The sequence below is a fragment of the Phascolarctos cinereus genome, unplaced genomic scaffold (genome assembly GCF_003287225.1).
Source record: "Phascolarctos cinereus isolate Bilbo 61053 unplaced genomic scaffold, phaCin_HiC Scaffold_3;HRSCAF=262, whole genome shotgun sequence".
Lineage (NCBI taxonomy): Eukaryota > Metazoa > Chordata > Mammalia > Diprotodontia > Phascolarctidae > Phascolarctos > Phascolarctos cinereus.
The window spans coordinates 71397962-71407346 of NW_027555736.1; the positions used below are offsets into that span (position 1 = coordinate 71397962).

Consider the following 9385-nt stretch of genomic DNA (forward strand, 5'->3'; position numbering starts at 1 on the left):
CAGGATAAGCAAAGGCCCACCCTAAGAGCAGATGGGAGTCTCCTTTGGGGTAAACCCTCAACCTTCAACCAGCCTGGTCATCTTAACGATAATGGTCTTATGCCAAGAAACAGGGTAGGAGATGGTCATCTATTAGGAGACACAGGCAAAGGCATGGGTGGAGGGAGGGATAGGTTCAGCAAACAAGCTAGTAAGTGTCCATAGCAAATTAAAACTGTGTCACAAATCAGAGTCACACAATGGACCCTAGGTCCAGTCTAAGAAACTTTTAAGGATCACACAGCAATCAGTGCCTATTTCCACTACATCTGTATGTATCTTTTTGTACATAGTTGTTAGCATGTTGTCTTCCTGATTATACTGTGAGCTTCTTAAGATCAGAGACTGCTTCTTCTCCTTTCTTTGTGTCCTCAAAGCTTGGCACATTTCCTGACACATAAATGGGTGCTTAATGAAGGGTAGTTGACCTACTGATTGATTGGATTACCATACCTAGAGGGTGGTGTATAGGACAGATAACAAGAGGGGAATTCTTTCTGCCTCCTAGGAAACCCTTCTTCATCTAATTTCCTGCCATATATCTGCTCAAGGCGCACCAGGCGTGCTGGCAGTTTGGTACCATTCTCCAGGATTTCTGAGGCCTCTGAGATATCCTCAGGTAATCTGAAGAGCCAGTCAGAGATAACCAATCCAAACACCTGGCTGTGGTTTGTGGCTCCCTTGGCAACAAGTGGTGGTTTCACCTTTGTACCACTGTCTGCCTCCACTGATTTCTAGTTGGTGAAGGATGGCTAATCAGCTGTGCTTTCAAGTGACTCACTAACTGTCCCCTACTAACCTAATCTTACAGAAGGTTGGTTGTCTCTGAAGCTGGGGTTCTCAACCTGGGTTCCATGGATAAATTTCAGCAGGTCCATGAACTTGGATGGAAAAAAAGTTATATCTTTATTTTCACTAATCTTTATCTGAAAACGAAGAGGATATCCAACAATTGAGGAATGACTAGGTAAGTTATGGTGTATAAATGTGATGGGATATTATTGTGCTATAAGAAATGAGGGAATAGATAATTTCTTTTTTATTGATTAAATTTATTTATTTATTTTTAGTTTTCAACATTCACTTCCATAAGATTTTGAGTTTCAAATTTTCTCCCCATCTCTCCCCTCTTCCTACCCCAAAGCAGCATGCAATTTGATATAGGCTCTACATATATACATTCATTCTGAACCTATATTCACATTAGTCATGTTGTAAAGAAGAAATAGAACCAATGGGAGAAACCACAAGAAAGAAGAAGCAAACAAAAAAAGAAAAAAAAAGAGGAAGCAAATAATATGCTTCAATTAGCATTCAGACTCCACAGTTCTTCTTCTGGATGGGAATAGCATTTTCCGTTATGAATCTTTTGGAGTTGTCTTGTTTTTTTTTTCTTCTTCTTTTTTTTTGGTGAGGCAATTGGGGTTAAATGACTTGCCCAGAGTTACACAGTTAGTAAGTGTTATATGTCTGAGGTCAAATTTGAACTCAGGTTCTCCTGACTCCAGGGCCGATGCTGTATCCACTGCGCCACCTAGCGGCCGCTTTGGAGTTGTCTTGGATACCCGCATTGCTGAAAAGAGATGAGTATCAAAGTTAGTCATTGCACATTGTGGCTGTTACTGTGTACAATGTTCTCCTGGTTCTGCTCACTTCACTCAGCATCAGTTCATTCAAGTCTTTCTAGGTTTTTCTGAAATCTGCCTGTTCATTATTTCTTATAGCACAATAGTAGGGAATAGATAATTTCAAAAAGACACATCAAGACTTATATAGGCTGATGCAGGGTAAAGTGAGCAGAATTAGAAGAACAATTCATACCATATTACAAACGTGATCGATCTGCAGGACTTTTATAAACTAATGAATAGGTAGTTGGTAGAACAGTCGAGGCAGCTGGTGGTGCAATGGACAGGGCACTTGATGGTCCCAGAACTAGGAAGACCTGAGTTCAAATTTGGCCTCAGACACTTACTAGACTGTGTAAGCCTGGGCAAGTCACTTAACCTCTGTTTACTTCAGTTTCCTTAACTGTAAAATGGGGATAATAACACCTACCTCCCAGGGTTGTTGTGAGAATCAAATGAAATAATAATTGCAAAAGTAATTAGTATATAAAAAAAGAAGAAAAGTACTTGGTATAGTGCCTGGCACATAGTAGGTGTAGCATATAAATATTTATTCCCTTCTCTTCCTTCCTTAAATAAAAATGAAATAAGTAGAACCAGAATAATTTATATAATAACAACATTATATAAACAAATAACTTGGAAAGATATAAGCAAATGATCAATGCAATGAGTATCCCAGGGGGATGATAATGAAATACGCCATTACAAAGAAGTGATAAATTTCTGGTGTGGTATGAGACACCTATATTTTTGCATATAGCCATTCAGGGGATTTGTTTTATTTAACTACGCAAGGCTATTTCAAGAAATTTGCTTCTCTCTCTCTCTCTCTTTTTCCAGTGAAGTAGGACGGTCCACTGCCTCATTTCATCCTTACACCACGCCAGGTGGGTACCATTTTACAGAGAAGCACACTAAGTTTCCGTGAGGTGACTTGCCTATGGTCACAGAACTCCTAAGTATCGAGCCAAGATTCCAACCCAGCTCTCTGCTGTGACTCCAAGGCCAACAATGCTCTTTGCATTACCTCATCTCATCTCAGAGATTAATCTAGAATGGATCACCAGAATCATTTCCAGTCCAAAATGAGCCATTGTGAAGGCACCATTGGCAGAAATCTTTTCTACCCAACCAGTCTTGGCCATCTGCTATTCCCTGGTGCCTTCCTGTTGCCCTGAAGACATTGGGGGTTGGGCAGATGGCGGTGATTTTTCTCCCTGTTGTTCTTCCTGGTTCCGGAGCATAGTGAGCCAGTCCCTAGTTTCTCAGGCCAGGTTGGGGCAAATTATTCTATAAAACCTTCTGATCTTTTGATGCTATCTTCTCAGAGTGAGATGAAATTGAAAAATAAATGAACAAAACAAAACGTACAACTACCCTCTCTTCCTCCGGGTATTGTCACCCTCTCTCCCTTAGTCCCACCCCTAAACATGCCTTGGGGCAGGCTGACACATTTTTGCAGTGGTGATTCAAAAGAAAAAGGGAAAGGAAGGAAGCAAATCTTAAACATGCCTTGGGGCAGGCTGACACATTTTTGCAGTGGTGATTCAAAAGAAAAAGGGAAAGGAAGGAAGCAAATCTGTCAGAAGCTGATTTAAAAGGCTAGTGAAGTGCAAATGTATATGTCAGACGGGATACACATTCCGGTTTTGTGTTTTGTTTTTCAGGTGGTGGGGGAGGAAAAGGGAGTGAGAGCTGCTCTTCTGGAATAACCTGGGAAAAGAGAAGATCTGATGCAAAATGTGAAGTCTTTGCTGCAGAAAGAGCACGTTGGATTCTGGGTCTGCTGCTCCTAATGTTGTTTCCCGTAATTAGGGAAAGCTCTGAGTGGGCTTCAGCAAACTGCTTTTTCCTTCCAACTCTAGCTCTGTTTCCTTGGAAAACAGCCAAGAGCCACCTGTTTGGCTCGGAATGAATGTAAGTAGCAATTGTTTCTGTTTTGGCCAGAAACCCTGAGGGTCTTCCCCTCCAGATTGATTTTTTTTTTTGACTAGGGAAAGAGGCCATTCTCTGCCTCCTTTCTAATTAAGTCTTAATCGTGGAATGGGTGACCTATTAAAGACCTTAGCTTGAAAAGGCCAAGGTCCCCCACTGCGTCCTGTGCCATCTCTAGTCGTCCTCATCTATATCTGGCCACTGGACCCAAATGGCTGTGGAGGTGAAAGTGAGGCTGGTGACTTTACACAGCCCTCCCTCACTTAAACCCGATTCACCTGCTGGTCATGGCATCACCTCCCTGATGTCGTGGTCCTCTTTGAGAACAAAGGACAAAAACAATGACAACAGTAACAATAGGAGTTTTACTTCTCTCCCTTCCCTAGGTCTGAAACCATAGGATAAACCGTGTTGTGTTTGAAATCCATCTCACTAACCTTTAACCTTTAATCACAGGGCCTGCTTATGGATCCTTGGAACTTTGCTCTCTAAATTAACTTCTGCCTAAATTCTAGCTGTCTTGGATTCATGCATCGAGGCACCTTAGGAAATCCCTCTGACGTGCTTTCCCACCAAAGAAGTTGCTGTTGTGGCCCGTATTAGTCAAAGTGACAAGGGACAAGTTTGGCTCTTTCACACGTCTGTACTTTATTTCTGCAAAAATGATTTGGGACCGACACCTTCGTTGGCTCAAAAATCACTGCAGCCTACAACGCAAAAGTAACAAAGCTGTTTCCGGCTTCCCTGGCTTCCTTCAAGTCTCAGCTAAAGCTCACCTTCTGCAAGAAACCTTTCTGGGTCTGCCTTACTGCCTGTGCTTCTTTCTGAGATAACCTCCAATTTATTCTGTATGTATTTGGTATTTGCAGATTGTATCCTCCATTAGATTGTAAGCTCCCTGACAGCAGGGATTGTTTTTCCTTTTTTATGCCCTGAGTTTAGTACAGAGTCTAGCATGTATCAGGTGATTAAGAAATGCTCGGCTTGCCTTAACTTGAATAGCAAGTACCCATGGTCCCTGCCACCCACAATATAGCACTGCTATTAAGTGATAACACTGGGATTAGAACAACAGACCATTGACAGTGCCCCTTCCTTTATACCAAGGGTTCTTAACCTTTTTTACAGTTACTAATTTTTCTTTTTTTTTGGTGAGGCAATCAGGGTTAAGTGACTTGCCCAGGGTCATACAGCTAATAAGTGTCAAATGTCTGAGGTCGGATTAAACTCAGGTCCTCCTGGCTCCACAGCCAGTGCTCTATCCACTATACCACTTAGCTGCCCCCAAAACATTTTTTAAAAATAAGTTCACAGACCAGAAGCTCTTCATCCTCTATAGCTGGGTGGGACCTGGAGTCAGGAAGACCTGAGTTCAAATCCATCCATCATCAAACACTTACTAGCACTGTGACCCTGGGCAAGTCACTTAATCGCTGTCTGCCTCAGTTTCCTTAGCTGCAAAATGGGGATAACAATACCTATTTCACAGAATTGTGAGAATCTAAATGGATCTAAACTTTTAGTAAAAAGTTTCCTAAACTGAGTGCCTTCTGAATATGTAGTGCTACCCTACTGTCTTTTTTCCATACTGTTTCTTTACATAGCTATAGCTCAGTCATGAGAGCTAGTATACTAAATCTCATTTATACCAATGAATTTTAATATTGATTTTCCTCTCACAATACGATCGCTAATTCTCCCTATTTGTAAGCCACACTAGGTACATTTGTACACAGAAATCTGAGGCCCAGGCTTTCATTAGTGGATTTCTTCTTGGATACCATTGCCTATGAATAGTGTGGAACATTTTTGCTTGGCTTTTAACTTGCTATTCTGTGTTATATCGTGAATGTAAAAATACTCATCTCTCTCTATGGGTTGCTACAAAATTCTCCTTTCCCTCTATACTTGTTGAAGTGAGACCCTCAGGCCATTGTTTTATTGGTAGCTCTTTGAGCTAACCCTCATCCTCACTTGCCCCTGAAAACTGTCATGCTGCTCACACACTGATGGCTCCTTCTCTGAAGGCTGAAACTTGATTTACTTGTGGTCAGCTTCCTGCCTTTTTTTTTTTCTGATATGACCCTATCTGCTCAGCTTCCTGTAATTGGCAACTGAATGATTCCTATGGAATCCTACCAATAGAAGCTGCTCCACAAATAGAAATGCAATTATCAGCAAAGCCTATCTAATTAACCCTAATTACTCACTTATTTTCTCCATTCCCTGCTGAACTCCAGATACCTCCTTACACTGCCTTGGTCTCTTTCTCATCTTTCACAGTTGGTAAGTGAGGATTAATTTATGCATAGCCAACTCCCCTCTTTTTCTGATAATGGGATGAGATTATATGCTCCACTACCTTAATTTTATTTTTAATCTTATTTTTATTGATAACTTTTGTTTCTGTATCTTTTTAATATCCAACTGTCTTCCTCCTCCTCCTCCTCCCCTACCCAGACTGTTGTCCCTTGTACTAAAAAATAAAAAATAAAGATAAAGAAACAGTTCAGCAAAAACAACCAGCACATCGACCATGTCTGACAGTAGATGCAATATTCCACCCTTTAGTTCTTTACCTCTGCTGAAAAGGAAGAGAAGTATACTTTTTCAATCATTATATAACATAATTCTATTTTATATAAATTATGTAAATAGTAATATATTATGCAATATATTATAAATACAATGTATAATGGAAAATAATACATATTATGTTATGCTATCTCATAATTATATAATATCCCATTTTGGTTTTTTGTTATTTCATGTACGTTGTTGTAGTTATATGTCTCCTCATGCTTCTCTAAATTTTTCATATTCAATGCTATTATGGTGTAGTAATAATAATAATGATAATTGACATTTATATAGAACTTCAAGGTTTGCAAAATGCTTTACATATATTGCCTCATTTGCTTATCAATTTCACATTTCATGTATGTTTGCTTTGTTTCCAATTCTTTACACCACAAAGTGCTAATGAACATTTTGGGGTGTATGCCTGAAATTCTCTTCATAACTTTGTAGAATCTCTTAAGATTCTAAAAAGAATTAGCTTGAGTACCACCTTCTGTAGGATGTTTTTTTGTTGTCCCCATCTGCTAATGCCTTCCAGTCTAATCTATTGTATATGTATCTAATATGTACCCATTTACGTATATATTGTCTCCCTCAGTAGATAGTAAGCTCCTTGAGAGCAGGGACTGTATATTTGCCTTTCTATGTAAGTACAGTGTCTGGCACATAGTAAACATTTGATAAACTCTTTTTAATTGAATGAGTCATGATTTCATATTGCTCTTTTTCCCCCCCATAATTTTATTTTCCTCCCTATCCTTTTTGATCAGCTTAGCCAAAGGTTCATCAATTTTGTTAGTATTTTCAAAGGACTCACTTTTGTTAGTCTTTTTATTTTCCACTTTGCAAATTTTTCCTCCAATTTCTAAGATTTTCTCTTTTTTGCTTATTTTGGGTTTGTTTATGTGCATATTTTTTAGTTTTTAAGTTGCAAATTTAATTTATAATTTAAAACTTTTAAAATATTAATATGAATTTTGAGATATAAATTTTCCTCTGACTACTGCTTTATCTGAATACCAGAAATTTGGTCATCCTGTTTCCTCATTTTTACTCTCCTAGTTATTGTTTCTATGATCAGAAAATGCTTCTTAAACTGTGGGTCCTGTGAAAAATATGGCAAGAGTATAATGTTTCTGAGCCTGCAACAACCAAAAATTAATTAAAAATCAAAAGCATTCTGAATCAGAGGTGTTTCTAGCAGCACTTGTTGGGGTTGCATCCCACAACTTCACTGCAGCCTTTGCTCTATACACAAAACATGCACACTTTGCATTATGTATGCCCCCAGGTCACACCGCACCAGCTAATGCTGCTGGAACTGCAGGGTCACAACTAGAAAAAGTTTAAGAAGCCCTGCATGACAATACGGAAAAAAAGAGCACTTTTCCTACTGAATTTCTAAGTTCTCTTTGGCATTCGTGGGTTGAGAAGTCTGGAAACTGCCACAGCTGCCCGTGATTCAGTCCTCTGAGGCCTGCTCCAGGTTCACCGAGGCCTGGTCTTTGCCTGCATGCCCCAGCCCAGCGCAATAGACCTTTCCAGTCAATCACCCAGGTTATCTTGGGCTGGAAATTTGTTTTGCTCTGTATTTTTGTGGCTTCTGCTGCTTTTGAATTTGTTTAGAGCCATTTTTATAGGTATTTGGAGGGGTTTGGGGGGGTCCTTCTCTTTAAAGCAGGGCCTGTGAATGATACTGTGAGTGAAGGAATCACCTCACTGTGTCAGATGCAAATGCAGCAACTACATGGCCACAGCTGAGTCAAACTATTTTTAAAGATGCTGACTCAGCCAATTAAAAAAGCCTCCTTGCAATGATGTGGCAGGCCAAGAGAGGCCAGTAACAGAATATCTATACCTGCTGCCATCTCTCAAAGCACTTCCCTCACATGTAATCATGACTCTCTCAGAAACAGCTCCTTAGTGTCCTCCACACCAAGACATCATCTTAGCAAGTTGAGGAGGGTTTGTAAAGATACTAGACACCTTCCTCCATTAAACTGATGTGTATGTCCCTGTGTTACCATGCAAGAGAAAAAAAGAGTGGTGTTCAACCAAGTCACATCTGACTGTTCACTTCTACTTGGCACTTGGTAAGAAGGGCAATGATTTGTCAGACGAGGTGAGGGTGTCTGATGTCTCCATCACTGAGGTGTATTGGATGGCAAACAGAAGGGGCAAGTAGAGGACTAGGACCTTAGAGAATCCAGCTGGTTCAGTCAACTGAATAGCAACATATAGTTCATTGTGGAAGACAGAATATTTATCATTATTTAAAGGGACATAGAGTGGAGAGTCTTAGAAGGTGATTCTAGATTCTGTACAGGTTACATAGACTTCAGAGGAAGTAGGTAATTTAGAGTCAAAAGGCAGCCTGGAGCCATGGATAGAGGCCAAGCCAAGAAGACCTTGGTTCAAGTCACACCTCAGGTGGTCCAGTTGTGTGACTCTCAACGAATTATTTCACTAACTCTCAGTACACTACACACCTGTAAATCACATAGCAGCAAGAGTTCTGTATTTGGGGGCCAGAGAACTTCGGATGTTGATCAAGATCCTTCCCTTCACTAGGTCTCAGTTTCTTTACATCTTTTTTTTTTTTTTGGCAAGGCAATCAGGGTTAAGTGACTTTCCCAGGGTCACACAGCTAGTACCTGTCAAGTGTCTGATGCCTAATTTGAGCTCAGGTCCTCCTGATTCCAAGGCCTATGCTCTGTCTACTCTGCCACCTAGCTCTTCCCTTGCCATTTAAAATGGGCATGTTGGATCAAATGACCTCTCAGATACTTTCCATTACTAGATGCATAAACCTGTGTAAATAACCCATTTATTAGTGGAGCTTCTTAATTCTAGTTCCTAAAAGCATTCCTATTGCCCTCCACCATCTTCCATGCCATTAAAGGAATTTCCTAGCCTAGGTTGGTTTGACTGAGCATGGGCACTTCCTAGATATGAGTAACTGCTGAATAAGAGATAACTTTATGCTTTTATTCCCTAGAAATTTATGTAAGGGTGTATCCATTTCATCCGTATATGCCTATACTGAGAGACTGAGTTCTAGCAAATCAGGTACCAGGCGTGGCCAAAATACTCAAGATTCTGAGGAGACGGGAAAACCCAGACATCCCTCATGAGTTCCCTGCCATAGATCAGCATCCTGGGAGAGAAAGCGACAAAGAAATGTCTGTGTCAGGGAAGAG

General features: G+C 40.2%; 1 long non-coding RNA gene across 1 annotated transcript; it reads left to right on the forward strand.

The window, feature by feature from the left end:
- Window positions 1–2465: 2465 nt before the first annotated feature.
- On the forward strand, window positions 2466–6875 carry LOC144454141 (uncharacterized). The gene is made up of 3 exons (XR_002326525.2): window positions 2466–2557; window positions 3338–3587; window positions 4062–6875. It is a non-coding gene; the product is annotated as an uncharacterized LOC144454141 (long non-coding RNA).
- The last annotated feature ends 2510 nt before the right edge of the window (window positions 6876–9385 follow it).